At 46.5% G+C, this 14,774-nt stretch overlaps 1 long non-coding RNA gene across 2 annotated transcripts in view; it reads right to left on the reverse strand.

Annotated features, from left to right (window-relative positions):
- LOC121829316 (uncharacterized) overlaps nucleotides 1–14,774 on the reverse strand; it is a 20,746-nt gene continuing 5,972 nt past the window's right edge. For both annotated transcript variants that reach the window (XR_013051131.1, XR_006072070.2), the window contains exon 2: nucleotides 1–260. This is a non-coding gene — a long non-coding RNA (uncharacterized LOC121829316). The remainder of the gene's footprint in view (nucleotides 261–14,774) is intronic.

Consider the following 14,774-nt stretch of genomic DNA (forward strand, 5'->3'; position numbering starts at 1 on the left):
GAGATTTTAGAAAGGAGTTTATTATAGGCTCACACTCAAGAGACAGTGAATAGAGCTCCCGAGCAGCAGAAGCGGGTCCCGGAGAGAGGTACCACCCAACTGCTGGCTCGGGGGCTTTTGTAGGACTCCCTTGGAAACTGGGTTGAGGCATGGGAGCTGAGCTGGTCAGTCTGGTTCGTCCACCAGTGTCCATATGCATCTCCAGCCCAGGTATATGGCTGGGAGTTTCTGATGCTTCCTCATGAGCAGCTTCCAGGCAGCTGTGAAAGAGCAGGCAGGAAGATAAGAAACTGGAGCAGTTCCCGGAACCCCAAATACTTCTGGCATTTCTGGCCTCTGACTAGAACATTACCAGCCTCCGGCCAAGGACAAGAATCTGAGGTCCCTGCCTCTAAACCCCCTGGCCTTGCCTATCTCCTTGTCAATATCTGGGAAAGGAATAAGGCCACAGCTGAAGATCATAGGCACGGTGAGTTGCTATTTTAACATAACATTTACATTTACAAATAAAAGGAATATTGTATCTAGATAGAAGACTTCCCAACAAATATTAGTTGTGCTGGAAAATTTTTAAATTTATTTTATGTGTATGAATGTTTTGCCTGCGTGTATGTACCTGTACCACATGTGTGCCTGAAGCCCACAGAGGTCAGAAGAGGGCATCGGATCTCCTGGAACTGGAGTTAAGGATGGCTGGAAGCCACCGTGTGGGTTCTGGGAGCTGAACCCTCTGCAAGAGCAGCTAGCGCTTTTGAACACTGGGCCATCTCTCCGAACCCTGTTCCTGGAATTCTTACTCTCCACTTGGAAGGCTTTAACCAGCCCCGGGTTTTCTACCCTGCCTCAATTGCTTGGGATCGGAAGAGAGACTGACCATGGCAGCGGTGAGAGTGTGTGGGGAGCAAAGCTGTTCGCCTGGCAGCTGGGCAGAGAGGGATGGAGGGAGAAGCTGGAGCAAGACGCAGCCTTCGAAGCCATAACCCCAGCGATCTTCCTTCAGCTGGGCCCCGCATCCTGCTTTGTACCACCTCCAAACAATGCCATCAGGCTATGAATCCCCATCTGCCAGTGCCTTCGTGATCCACAAGAGCCATGTACACTGCTTTTGGTGGCTTCTGAAATGGCATCCCCATTATCACTGCTCAGAAGTACTACCGCTGAACACAGCACTGGTGGCCACACCTGTACTCATGAGCTTCTGTGGGGCTATTCCTATCTAAAACACTTGCATTTGGCCTGGGCTCACCTGAGAACCACTCTGGGAACAGCTCTCTGGGGACCATTGCCTTCCACTAGCTCCTGAGGCAGGTTAAGCCAATGGCCTTGCAGGCCTGGCAGCTGGTGCTATGGCCCTGGGACACACTACTTCTTCTCACAGTGTCACGCCCTCTGGAAAGGCGGGCAAAGCCAATTTTCACCATGGTGGGCTCAGTTCAGGGCAGCCCTGAAAGTGAAGGAGGGTATTTCCAGTCACTCAGGGCCCAGGCCGCACTAACATGACACCGTGCCTGCCACATCGTGTTGGTCAAAATCAGTCACAAGGTTCACCTGGCAACAAGGAATAGGGAAAAAAGTGGCAGGTGTGACAGGGCAAGACAGTGCAGAGGTTTCTGCATCTTGTATTCTTGCTGAGGCCATTTTAGGTTTAAGTAGAATTTGGTCTCCTTCATGGAGAATCCTGTGGAAAATTACCCAACCCTATTGTCTTCGTTAAGGTTTCTACTCCTGTGAAGAGACACCATGACCACAACAATTCCTATAAAGGAAGACATTTAAATGAGGTGGTGGCTTTTTTTTTTTTTTTTTTTTTTTTTTTTTGAGACAGGATTTCTCTGTGTAGCTTTGCGCCTTTCCTGGAACTCACTCTGTAGCCCAGGCTGGCCTCAAACTCACAGCAATCTACCTGGCTCTGCCTCCCAAGTGCTGGGATTACAGGCGTGCGCCACCACCGCCCAGCTGAGGTGGTAACTTTTGAATAAACCTGGGCAACTGGGTATTGACCCAGGGCCTTCCCCCCCCCCCAAAAAAAATGAGGTGGTGGCTTACAGTTTCAGAGATTTAGTTCATTATCATCATGGCAGGGAGTATGGCAGCTGGGAGTGTGGGGGCATGTAGGCAGACATGGTGCTGGCTACAACTTTTTTTTTTTTCCGAAACAGGGTTTCTCTGTGTAGCTTTGCACCTTTCCTGGATCTCGCTCTGTAGCCCAGGCTGGCCTCAAACTCACAGAGAGCTGCCTGCCTCTGCCTCCCAAGTGCTGAGATTAAAGGCATTTGCCACCATCTTTTTTTTTTTTTTTCAAGCCAACAGAAAGTCTTTCCTAGCCAGCCAGTGACTACATCAGGTGTTCAGGGCTCAAGTGCAGTCCAAAACTTGTTGTTGTTGTTGTTTTCACTTTCCTCCTTTTCTTTGCAAGTTTTCTCCTCTTTTTTTTTTTTAATTTTTTTTAATGCCAAATGTTGTTTATTGAAGGAGGGAAGAGGTCTTAAATACAGGCTTACAGCACAATGGGAGAACCCTGGAGGGCAGAAGTTTGCGATGTTTTACAATCTTGCATCTAAGTTGTTAACGGCCATTATGCAGGATACATAGACAAAGAACTTCCCTTAAGCATTCAGGAGGGTGGAACCCGGCAGGGAATTAGCATAGGGAGGATATCAAGGTCAAGGTCAGCAAGCAAGGCAACAGTTACCCAAAAAACAGGGACCAGGTCCCCCTTTTACTAAAAAATGAGCTTCTGACGTAGGTTGCATGGGAAGTCAGCAGGTCACCTTACCCGTCATGGAGACGCCTGCCCAGGTCACACAGGCTCTCTGTCTTAGGTTGGTGAGTGCCCCCCAGGTATTACCCTTCTCTGAATACTCATTATCATACAGGCTCAATCATGTGAGCTGCAGAGTTAACTGCTGCCAAAGATCTCAAAGTGGCACTGGGCTTGCAATCTGTGTGTTCAACACATAAAAGACCAACAGAAGTTCTAACCCACCCATAGCCAGTAGGCTAAAGGCAACTGAGCCATTCCCTTCCTTAACGGTGCTGGCTATATCTTGATCAGAAGACAACAGGAAGTGGACTGAGTGTCACACTGAGCATGGTTTGAGCAAATATGAGACCTGAAAGCCCACCCCCACAGTTACACACTTCCTCCAACAAGGCCACACCCCCTAATAGTACCACTCCCTTTGGGGGCCACTTTCGTTTAAACCACAATACCTATTCTAAGAAGCAAAGGTCAGGATGCCCTATCTAACTTCTCTTAGTCTTTGTTAAGACTGCCGGTTTTTAGGAACATCCTCCAGACAACTGCTTATCTTAGCTTCTGTTAAAACTGCTTACTTCTCTGGGCTGGTGATGGTACACCCCCTTTAATCCTAGCACTCTTGAGGCAGAGGCAGGCAGATATGAATTCAAGGCCAGCCTGTCTACAGAGTGAGTTCCAGGACAGCCAGGGATACATAGAAAAAACCTGTCTCAAAAAATTAAAACAAAACCAAAAATTGCTTGCTTCAAACTGCTTACTTCTGTGAAGTCCCTCTACAGCTGCCAACAAGATGCCAGGATGTAGTTTCTGCCATCAGAAACCATGTGTTCTGGACATTGGGACCACACCTAGTTCCCCAAATAGCTGATATGGTCCCAGGCAGCTGGAATAAAGACTTTCAGTTGGCTATAAACTGTGTCTGAGTGGTCATCTCTGGCAGGCCATCTGTATAAATGGCACACACTGACAGGTGGTGGTGGTGGTGGTGGTGGCGGCGGCGGTACACGCCTTTAATCCCAAGCATTTGGGAGGCAGAGGCAGGTGGATCTCTGTGACTTTGAGGTCAGTCTCGGCTACAAAAAAGTTCCAGAACAGCCAGGGCTATACAGAGAAATCCTGTCTCCAAAAATTAAATAAGTAAATAAATAAATAAACAAACAAACAAACAAAGCGATGGCACACACCTGTAGTTGCAGTGCTGGGGAGGCAAAGACAGGAGGATCCCCAGAACTCGACCGCAAGCCGGTCTAGCATAGTTGGTGAGCTCCAGGCCGGTGAGAGGCCCTGTCTCAAAGGTGGCCCAAGTTGCTGAAGGTGATGCCTGAGTTTGTCTTTGGGCCTCCCCACCGAACATTCATGCACACACACATTTTAAAATGAAAAGAGGGCCAGGTGGTGGCAGTGGCTCACACATTTAATTCCAGCACTCAGAGGCAGAGGCAGGTGGATCTCTGTGAGTTCAAGGACAGCGTGGTCTAAAGGGTGAGTTTCAGGACAGGCACCAAAACTACACAGAGAAACCCTATCTCAAAAAAACTAAAATAAATAAATAAATTTTAAAAATGCAAAGAATCCACCGAAGTCATACAGGTCTGAGATCAATTATGCTACAAATGTGGATTCGTCTCTCATTTTTCTAACAAAGACTGATTACTACATCAATAGTAGGAAGTACCTTTGTTTACACCAGCCATCCACTGATTGACTTCTTTCCCCAACACTTCCACATGCCTGAGGTCAAACCATTCATATATTAAGCTTCCGTTTTCTTACTACTGTTTAGAGATAAGTCTTCTACCTCTGCACAGTCTGTGCCTTGTGAGCAGAAGACATTTGAATAGCCAACTGCCTTGGCAACCAAAACAGTGAATTTTGCCTGAGAGACTTGGAAATGTCGCTCCCCAGAGATGTCTCCACACTGTAAAAAATAAACTTTCTCCTCCTCCCCCTTGGAGGATATTGGCTAATATTCCAGGGTAATGAATAATCTCTCCAGGGTGTGAGAAGGGACATGCAGGTCAGCAGTTTCTTAATTTCCACCTGACACCCAAATACGATCACTTTTAAGCCATAATCTTCTACTCCTAGCTCCATAGGCTCATGGCCACCTCACGGGCAAAATACACTCAGTCCAACTTCAACAGTCCAAATTCAACAGTTCCCACACTGGCTCAAAGTATAGGTGCAGAGTCTCTTCTGAGACTTGGGCAACCTCTCAAATAAAAGTCCCTGTACAAGCAAAAACAACGTTCATACTTCCGGCACACAATGGCAAGACTGGAGGTGGCCCTCTAGCTGCCAAGGCTGTTTGCTGTTCAGATGTCGATGAATGGGGACATAGCAGGGAAACACAGGACCAAAGCAAGACCAAAGCCATTCAGGCAAAATGCCCAGTCTTTCCTCTGCATGGGGCACCAGGCAAAATGCTCAGTCTTTCCTCTGCATTGGGCACCCACTGCACACCCAGGCACCACTGGCTAACTCGTACACTGTTCTGACTGCTGTCTACCTGTCAGTCATCAACCTCTGTTGTAGCCCCCGGAGAGCCTGTGTCTTCTGATAGTACGTGGATATAAAATTGAAACATGATTACTGGTAAGCTTGTGAGCAGTCACACCCTGGCCCATTGACAACCTCTGGTTGGCCATTTTATTAAGTGGATAATAACAGAGCCTACTCCTTAGCGTTCTCACCAAAACCACGTGAAACAAGGACAAAAAGTGTGGAGCTATCATTTCTCCCTCCCTGTGCCCTGCCATCTCATTAATCTTAGAGACACAGCAGGGGCAAGGAAGGGATAAAGCACTTGGGTTTCTATCTCGAAATCTGAGCTTGAATCAAACACGTGACCTAAAGCACGTGAGATCTCTCTCAGAGCCTTTGTTATCTCATCTGTAAAATCCAAATATTGGAAGAGCTTTATCAGAAAAATAAAAGTTCATTCCAAGGAACATGAGACCCATGAGGTTATTCTTGGAGCAAAAGCAGTTCATGGACACCACAGTCTGAGTCCAAGACATTTGCATCTTAAAGCTTGCCATAGAAAAGGATAATGCAGGGACAGGGGAATTAAATCAGTTTGTAAAGTGCTTCCTATACAAGTGTGAGGACCCAAGTTCAATCCCCAGAACTGACATTAAAAAGGCAGGCCCCACAGGACTGGAGAGACGGCTCAGTGGTCAAGAGCACATGCTGTTCTTCCAGACGCCCCAGGTTCAATTCCCAGCAACTACATGGCAGCTCACAACTGTCTGTAACTCCAAGATCTGACACCCTCACACAGACATACATGCAGGGAAAACACCAATGCACATAAAATGAAAATAAATAAATTTAAAAGAAAAGTAATTTCCAACTTAGAATTACATTCTCAAACAAATTATCACATTAATCAAGTAAGGTGATGAAATAAAGGTATTTAAAAAAAAAAAAAAAAAAAAAACAAGGCAGAATGGTAGCAGGATAATGTAATCCCAGTGTTGGGGAGTGAGAGACAGGCAGGTCCCTGGGGCTCACTGGCCAGTCAACCTGTTGTGGAATATTACTTTAAAATGTGTTGCATTTTTTTCCTGGCTTATTTTATTTTTATTAGTTTAAAATTTTTTTGTAAACTGGGCGTTGGTGGCGCACGCCTTTAATCCCAGCACTCGGGAGGCAGAGCCAGGTGGATTTCTGTGAGTTCGAGGCCAGCCTGGGCTACCAAGTGAGCTCCAGGAAAGGCGCAAAGCTACACAGAGAAACCCTGTCTCGAAAAAAAATTTTTTTGTTTTATGTACATGAGTGTTTTGTCTGCATGTATGTCTGTGCACCACATGTGTGCCTAGTGCCTAAAGAGGCCAGAAAGGGGCGTGTCCTAGAACTAGAGTTACAGAAGGTTGGGAGCCACCATGTAAGTGCTGAGAATTGAACCTAGGTCCTCTAGATGGCAGCCAGTCAGTCTTCTTAACCACCAAGCTACTCCTCCAGCCTTTTTGTTTTCGTTTTAAGACAGTTTCTCTGTGTAGCCCTGTCTGTCCTGGAACTCCCTCTGTAGACCAGGCTGGTCTCAAACTCAGATCCGCCTGCTTCTGCCTCCTGAGTGCTGGGATTAAATGTGTGTGCACCACCACCTGATTCCACACTTGATTTTTATTTTTTTCTTTTGTTTGTTTTCTTTTTTTTCCTATTATCAGCTTGATACAGTAAAAATTCTTATCCTAATAGTGAAGTGTTTCATTGAGGCTTGCCCAGTAATTGAGTAAAACCAAAACTTATTATAAGCCACAGTTATCCTAGGGTCCCCCCTGCTATATAGCCTCCCTGGTTCTGTGGGTTGCGGTCTGATTATTCTTTGCATTATATCTAGAATCCACTTACGAGTGAGTACATACCATATTTGTCCTTCTGGGTTTGGGTTACCTCATTCAGGATGATATTTTCTAGTTCCATCCATTTGCCTGCAAATTTCATGCTGTCATTGTTTTTCTCTGCTGAATAGTACTCCATTGTGTATATGTACCACATTTTCTTTATCCATTCTTCAGTTGACAGGCATCTAGGTTGTTTACAGGTTCTGGCTATTATGAATAATGCTGCTATGAACATAGCTGAGCATGTATCTTTGTGGTATGATTGAACATTCCTTGGGTATATGCCCAAGATTGGTATAGCTGGGTCTTGAGGTAGATGGATTCCCAATTTTCTGAGGAACCGCCATACTGATTTCCACAGTGGTTGTACAAGTTTACATTCCCACCAATAGTGGAAGAGTGTTCCCTTTGCTCCGAATCCTCTCCAACAAAGACTGTCATTAGTGTTTTTGATCATGGCCATTCTGACAGGTGTTGCATTTTTTCCTACTGCTTTTGTTAACAATTCAAAGATGTGTTACATTTGTTCGATTAGATAAAATTAACCTGTGAGCAGGAGGCTGAATCAGCAAGTAGCTGACAGGAAGTGTTAAGGAGGAACCATGTGTAGCTAGGGTTCTTAAGTGGAGGCTGAGCAGAAGGACGTGGGTTTTTTTGGAAGATGCAAGCAAAGGGAGGTGATACACTTGCTATTCAACCTCTTTGAGTGGCAGAATTCCACCTCAACTTTTAAATGGTGAGTTCTTTAGAGGGACAGAAATCTAGATAAATTTCCCTTAGTAACTTTGAAAGACTTGGTGCCCGAGGGAACAGAATTCCCTCAGGCTGCGGCCCTTGTGGCCTAACTGCTGCTGGTAATGGCGGAGTTGCCGTCTCTGATTAGAACAGAGTTGCCTAAGGGTCAGCCACCGTAAATAATAAAAAGCAGACAAAGCCGGGCGGTGGTGGCACACGCCTTTGATTTCAGCACTCGGGAAGCAGGGCCAGGCGAGTCTCTGCAAGTTCAAGGCCAGCCTGGGGTACAGAGATCCAGGACAGGCTCCAAAACTACACAGAGAAACCCTGTCTCAAATTTTAAAACAAACAAACAAACAAAAAAAAGCAGACAACGACATCAACCTAACCAATTTGGTGAGCTACAGGCCAGTGAGCGACCCTGTCTCAATAAGTAAGGTGTGTAATAGCTCCCAAGGAATGGCACTGGAGGTGGTCTTGTCTTCTACATGTACCTTCATATATGTGCATACACACACACACACACTTTACAGCTAGTAAAGGCTCTAACAAGCAGAAAAGATGCCTGTTTCATCTGAATTGAGTCTTAAGTTTCCATTGCCTGTGGGATCCTTTTTACTTCATGACAGCAAATTAGCACCTCATGAGCTAATTGCAAGAAAAGCTGACTATGTTATCTAACACCCTTTTCCCTATCAATGGCCACACACACTAGTTTCTTTCTATGGTGTCAGGCCCAGGAATAAACGGGGATGGTCTTCTTATTGACAGGAACCACACTTCCCACTTCTGAATCACAGGGCGTGGACCACTAAGCCATGCTAGTAGAAGATGCACTTGGTACTGAGTGGCTGGAGAGGACAGGGACAGAAAAGCTCGAGGATGAGCCTCAGAGTATTCTTCCTGTTGCCACCGGCCTCTCGTGTTCTGGAAGCCTTTCTTTTGATTATCACAGTCCAGTCTTTTCTTTTTTCTTTCTCTTTTTTTGCGGGGGGTGGGGGGGGTGGGGGGGTGGGGGGTGTTGTTTGGTTGGTTAGTTGGTTTTTGTTTGTCAAGAAAAAGTTTTTCTGTGTAGCCCTGGCTGTCCTGGAACTCACCCATGGAGACCAGACAGGCCTCTAACTCACAGAGATCTGCCTGCCTGGGCTTCCCAGGGTTGTGATTAAAGGGTGTGCCACCACCGTCCGGCCCAAATTCAATTCTTTTCATCCACATAAAAAGCCAAAGACAAGACAGAAATTTAGGTTTTGGGGTTTTTTGTTGTTTTTAATATTTATTTTATGTAAATGAGTGTTTGGGCTGCATGTGTATATATGCACTGCATGCACACCTAGGTGTCTCAGAGAGGTCAGAAGAGGATATCGGATGGTTGTGAGCTATCACGTGGGTGCTGAAAACCAAATCCATGTCCTCTGCAAGAGCAACAAGTGCTCTTAACCACTCGGCCATTTCTCCAGATTGAGTCAGAGGTTTTTTTTATTGCTTTCAATCAACTAAGTTTTTAAAAAGTGATGATCTGAAATCTGAAAGAATGGATTCCAAATTCTGATGTGCCATGCATGAACTCACACCTGACTCAAAGCAAGTCACCTTCCGAGGCAAATCCTGTATTTTTCCGTGTAGAAAGTGAAGCAATTGAGGCCGGGCGGTGGTGGCGCACGCCTTTAATCCCAGCACTCGGGAGGCAGAGGCAGGCGGATCTCTGTGAGTTCGAGGCCAGCCTGGGCTACCAAGTGAGTTCCAGGAAAGGCGCAAAACTACACAGAGAAACCCTGTCTCGAAAAACCAAAAAGAAAAAAAAAAAAAAAAAAAGTGAAGCGATTGAGCTAGGCGATCACTGTGTTCTCAGCCAGCTGGAAGAATGTGGTTTCCTTTGAACTTAAATGAAGAGACCGCTGGGTTTTGTGCAGAAATGCTGCGGTGTGTTTTGTGGATGTCTGCCTCTGGCAAGCAACAGCAGGAGGTAGGATCCGATCCAGAACTTCTGCATTGGTTTTGTTGTTATTGCTGGGGACTGAACCCAGAGTCTCATGTATATACCCTCCAATAACGCTATCAAATTATGAGTTCCTCAGATGATTAATCCACACATGATCTCAGAGCTCTGATGATCCAAAGACTCTCCAAAGCCTCACCCCTGATCATTGCTGTACATAGACCAGGCCTTTAACACGTGAGCTTTCGGGGGACAGTCCAGATTCAAGCCATTAAGATTGTTCCACCCCCTCCCCTCTTTTCACTGAAGCACTGGGCTGCCCTGGCAGTCACCCAGCAAGATGGAACAGGAGTCATTGCTTCTTAACTCCCTACAGGTGTGGATCTCAAGAGCCCTCCTCAACAATGTGAGTCTGCAGAAGACACTGTTCAGTTCCCCAGGGACTGATCATTTCTTCCTGCAACCTGAGGGCTAGTGAACCTGCAGAACAGATCCTATATCCTGGGCTGGAGGGCACCCAAGTTCAGGGCTAGACACAGATCAGAGGGCCCTTGTGGATGTCTACGTATAATCATGTAACTGGTTAGTCTACCTTTCATCCGTTCTGTTTTTAACTTTACTATCACTGTGTGGATGATGTGCATGAATGTGTGCACTCATGTGCCAGGCTTTCGTGGCAAGCGTCTTTACCCACTGAGCTCCCCCACTTTTTGTCCTTAAACAACTGAATTCCTTTATTTTGGTGCTAGGGACTGACCTCCAGTTCTCAAGCATGATAGGCAAGCCCTCCACCACAGAACTACATGCCCAGCCCCTTTTGGTTTTAGGTGGATTTTATTGTTTTGCTTCATTTTGTTCTGACAGAGTCTCTCTGAAGTCCAGCCTTGCTTCAGCCTCTTGAGTGCTCCAATCACAGGCATGAGCCACCACAGCGGGCTTTTTCATCTGTGTTCTCGGCTCTGTCTCAAACCCCAGCATGTTCCATGTCCTTAAGCTCTAGTTGGTTGTTTTTTACTCTTTGGGCTCTTTACTCTTTTGAGGGAGCCCGCCACCCACCTCCCAAAGAAATCACACACACTAGGCTTATTATTACTTATAAATGCCCAGCCTTAGCTTGGCTTATTTCTAGCCAGCTTTTCTTAAATTATCCCATCTACCTTTTGCCTCTGGGTTTTTATCATTTCTTACTTCTGTATATCTTACTTTTATTCTTACTCCGTGGGTGGCTGTGGCTGGGTGGCTGGTCCCTAGCATCCTCCTCTCCTTGTTCTTTTGTTCTTTCTTCTCCTCCCATTTATTCTTTCTGTCTGCCTATCCTTTCCTGACGAGCTATTGGCCATTCAGCTCTTTATCAGAACATCAGATGTTTTAGACAGGCAAAGTAACACAGCTTCACAGAGTTAAACAATGGCAACATAAAAGAATGCAACACATCTTTGCATCATTAAAACTAATGTTCCACAGCATAAACAAATGTAACACATCTTAAAATAATATCCCACAAAATTAAGCAATATTTCCCTCCTTATCTTCAAGTACCTCTACATTGGAGGGGGAAGTGTGAGATTTGGGACAGTTTCCTCTCCCTGAGAACTGTCTGACCTCTGAAAGTGGTCGGCAGGCTATCTTAGTTAGGGTTTCTATTGCTGTGAAGAGACACCACGATCACAGCAACCCTTTTTTTTTATTTTAAATTTTATTTATATTTTATGAATGATGTATGTATACCTACACGTATACCTGCACTCCAGAAGAGGTCATCAGATCCTATTAGATGGTTGTGAACCACCACGTGGTTGCTGGGAATTGAACTCAGGACCTCTGGAAGAACAGTCAGTGTTGTTGTTTTGTTTGTTTGTTTGGGGTTTTTTGTTGTTATGTTTTTGTTTTTGGTTTTGTTTTTGGTTTTTGGTTTTTTGAGACAGGGTTTCTCTGTGTAGCTTATCGCCTTTCCTGGAACTCACTTTGGAGACCAGACTGGCCTCGAACTCACAGAGATCCGCCTGCCTCTGCCTCCCGAGTGCTGGGATTAAAGGCATGCCGCCGCCGCCGCCGCCGCCGCCGCCGCCGCCACCCGCCGCCGCCCGGCTAAGTGCTCTTAACCACTGAGCCATCTCTCTTGCCCCTGCCCCCCATCCACAGCAACTCCTAACAAAAGAAAACATTTCACTGGGACTGGCTTACAAGTTCAGAGGTTTAGTCCATTATCATCATGGCGGAAAGCACGATGCCACACAGACAGACATAGTTCTGGAGAGGTAGCCAGTATGGTTCCGCATCTGGATCAGCAGGGAGAGAGAGTGTCACTGGGCATGACTTGAGCACTTGAAACCTCAAAGCCCACCCCAAGAGACACACTTCTCCAACAAGGCCACACCTCCTAATAGTGCCACTCCTTATGAGCCTATTGGGGCAATTTTTATTCAGACCACACTGGCCATGAACTAGGTAAATGCCACTCCAAATGGGGTCTACTAGTCAGCAGCAATGGGCTGACCTGGTGGCTTGATAGAAGGTAAATTCCAGGAACCCAGTCTACACCCAGGCCTGCTGAATTGGACTGCATCATAGCCAACTTCTAAGCAAGTCCCGTGTACTTTATAGCATGAGAAATCACGTACTTAATGAGCTCTGAGGTGCTGGACTCTCCAATCTCAACCGGGCAGCTCAGAGAGGTCAGCTCTGGGCTCTAAGGAGTCATCTCTTGGCCAACAGAATTTTGTGTTGCTCCTGGTAAACCAGCAATGTGGTTCCAGGAATCTTTAGTAACTTCGCCAGAATTTCCAGCCATGGTCAAGAGAAATGTTCAAGTATAAATGAGGCTGGGAGGATGGCTCCGTGGATGGAACATTTGCTGTGGTGTGAGGACCTGAGTTCAGATCCCCCAGATCACATAACAAGCTGAGCACAGCAACCCCACAGTAAACCCAACACTGGGGAGGCAGCGGCAGGCAGACCCCCAGAGTTCACTGCCCAGTCTAGCCAATCAGTGAGCTCCGGGTTCAGGAGAGACTCTGTCCCCAAAAATAAAGTAGAGCAGAAACTGAGGAAGACACTGAAGACATCACTCTGGCCTACACACACACACACACACATACACACACACACACGGAGAAAAAAAATATAAATGATGGTAAATGTTATGCCCAGATCTCGGGGACCCCCAAAAGACCACCACGGAGATGGAATCCCATATGTTAAAGCAAAGAGCCTTTATTATTTTCAATAAAGGGCTTGGTCTCTCTATCTGATGCAACAGTAAGAGCAGAGAGCCCTGAGCTCGGGTGGGGTGGGGTTTTTTTTTTTATCATAGCAGAGGTGAGGAGATTTCCCGGGTTCAGGACCCTGATTGACATTTGTCTAGGGGTCTAGGGAATGTTTGGAATGTCAGGTATTTCCTCTTAGATGCAGCCCCCACTGGGTGGGGTGGGGTCAGCTTATGGCTCTTTCTGGATCCAGGTGTTGTCTGCCAGAAGCTGTGTCTGGGGCTTTAAGCCTGTCATGGCAGCTGTGTGGTCAAGCTGTTTTGGGACCACCCCCTCCCACAAGTGTGAGCCTGCTAAAGGAAGAAATTCTCTCTACATGACCCCCTCACTACTAAACACCCACCACCACACATGCATAGCAACCCAGATCCCTGAGCAGCCTTTCCTGAACTCATTCTGGAAGGGCTGTGTGGAGCCAGCAGGGAAGGGTGAGGGATTCCTGGGGGCCAGACCCAGCAGAAGACAGTACAGGGGTCTGTATGTTCTAAGTGCCAGAGCCTGGTACCATTAGCACCTGAACCCAAACGTCACTCAGACTGCCTAGTCCAGAGCTGTCATGGTCTTATTAAAAAAGACTCAGAACGAGGTCCTGGGGGCTGGAGAGGTGGCTCAGCAGTTAGGAGCACTGGCTGCTCTTCCAGAGGACCTGGATTAGATTCCCGGCACTCTTTGCTCCCATACGTGGCTTTTGCTCAGTGTTTCACCACAGCAACGGAGATGAGTTTAGGACAAACAAAAAGAAAAATGATAGATCTCGGGGGTGGAATTGGAGAATAGCACAGTTGGTAGAGGGCTTGTTTAGCATGCAGGAAACCATGGGTTCCACCCCCAGCGTGGCGTTTACTAGGCATGGTGGTTCATGTCCGTAATCCTAGCATGCAGGAAATAAGAGACAGGAAGATTAGAAGTTCAAGGTCTACTACACAGTAAGTTTGACGCCAGCCTGGGCTATATGATACTTCAAACAAACTTAAGTGTTTTCTCTATACCACAAGACACAAAGAAGCAGATTGTGGCTGCCGATGCTCCAGAGAATACAAGGACAGGAAATGGCCTAAAGAACCTACAGGTGCCGAGTGACAGATCTGAAGCAAAACTTGAAAAGCAAGATTCATGAATCCAAGTAAATAGCCAGGAGCGGGGCAGTGGTGGTTACTCCTTTAATCCGAGCACTTGGGAGGCAGAGGCAGGGGATGATCTCTTGAGCTCAAGGCCAGCCTTCAGTCAGGAGGCTGAGTCAGCAACTAGCTGCCGGAAGTGGTAGGAGCCAGGTAGAGAAGGGCTCTGAAGTGGGGGCTTTGGGGAGGATGCGCACAAAGGAAGGAGGTGAGCTGCTTGCTGTTCAACCTCTCTGAAGAGCAGAATTCCACCTTAACCTTTGAGTCTTGAGTTCTTTAGTGGGACAGAGGTTTAGTTAAGTTCCCTTCCTAGCTTTAAAAGAGTTGGAGCCTGAGGGAACAGAATTCCCTCCAGCTATGGCCCTTCCGGCCTAACAGCTGCTGGGAGGTGGAACAGCAGCTGCTGATCTGACAGCTTGGCTTAAAAGGCAGCAACAATTAAAGAAAAGGACAACAGAGGTGTTTTGTAATTGCTTGGAATTTCGAGAATATAAACTTTTTTTTTTAAGAGCAAGACATTTTATTATTTTTCAGAAGTACATAAACATTTTCTGGCCTTCCTGAATTAGCCGGTAAAGGTATTTCCACTGAGCGTGACCACCTGAGTTC

This window comes from Peromyscus maniculatus, chromosome 5 (assembly GCF_049852395.1).
Source record: "Peromyscus maniculatus bairdii isolate BWxNUB_F1_BW_parent chromosome 5, HU_Pman_BW_mat_3.1, whole genome shotgun sequence".
Lineage (NCBI taxonomy): Eukaryota > Metazoa > Chordata > Mammalia > Rodentia > Cricetidae > Peromyscus > Peromyscus maniculatus.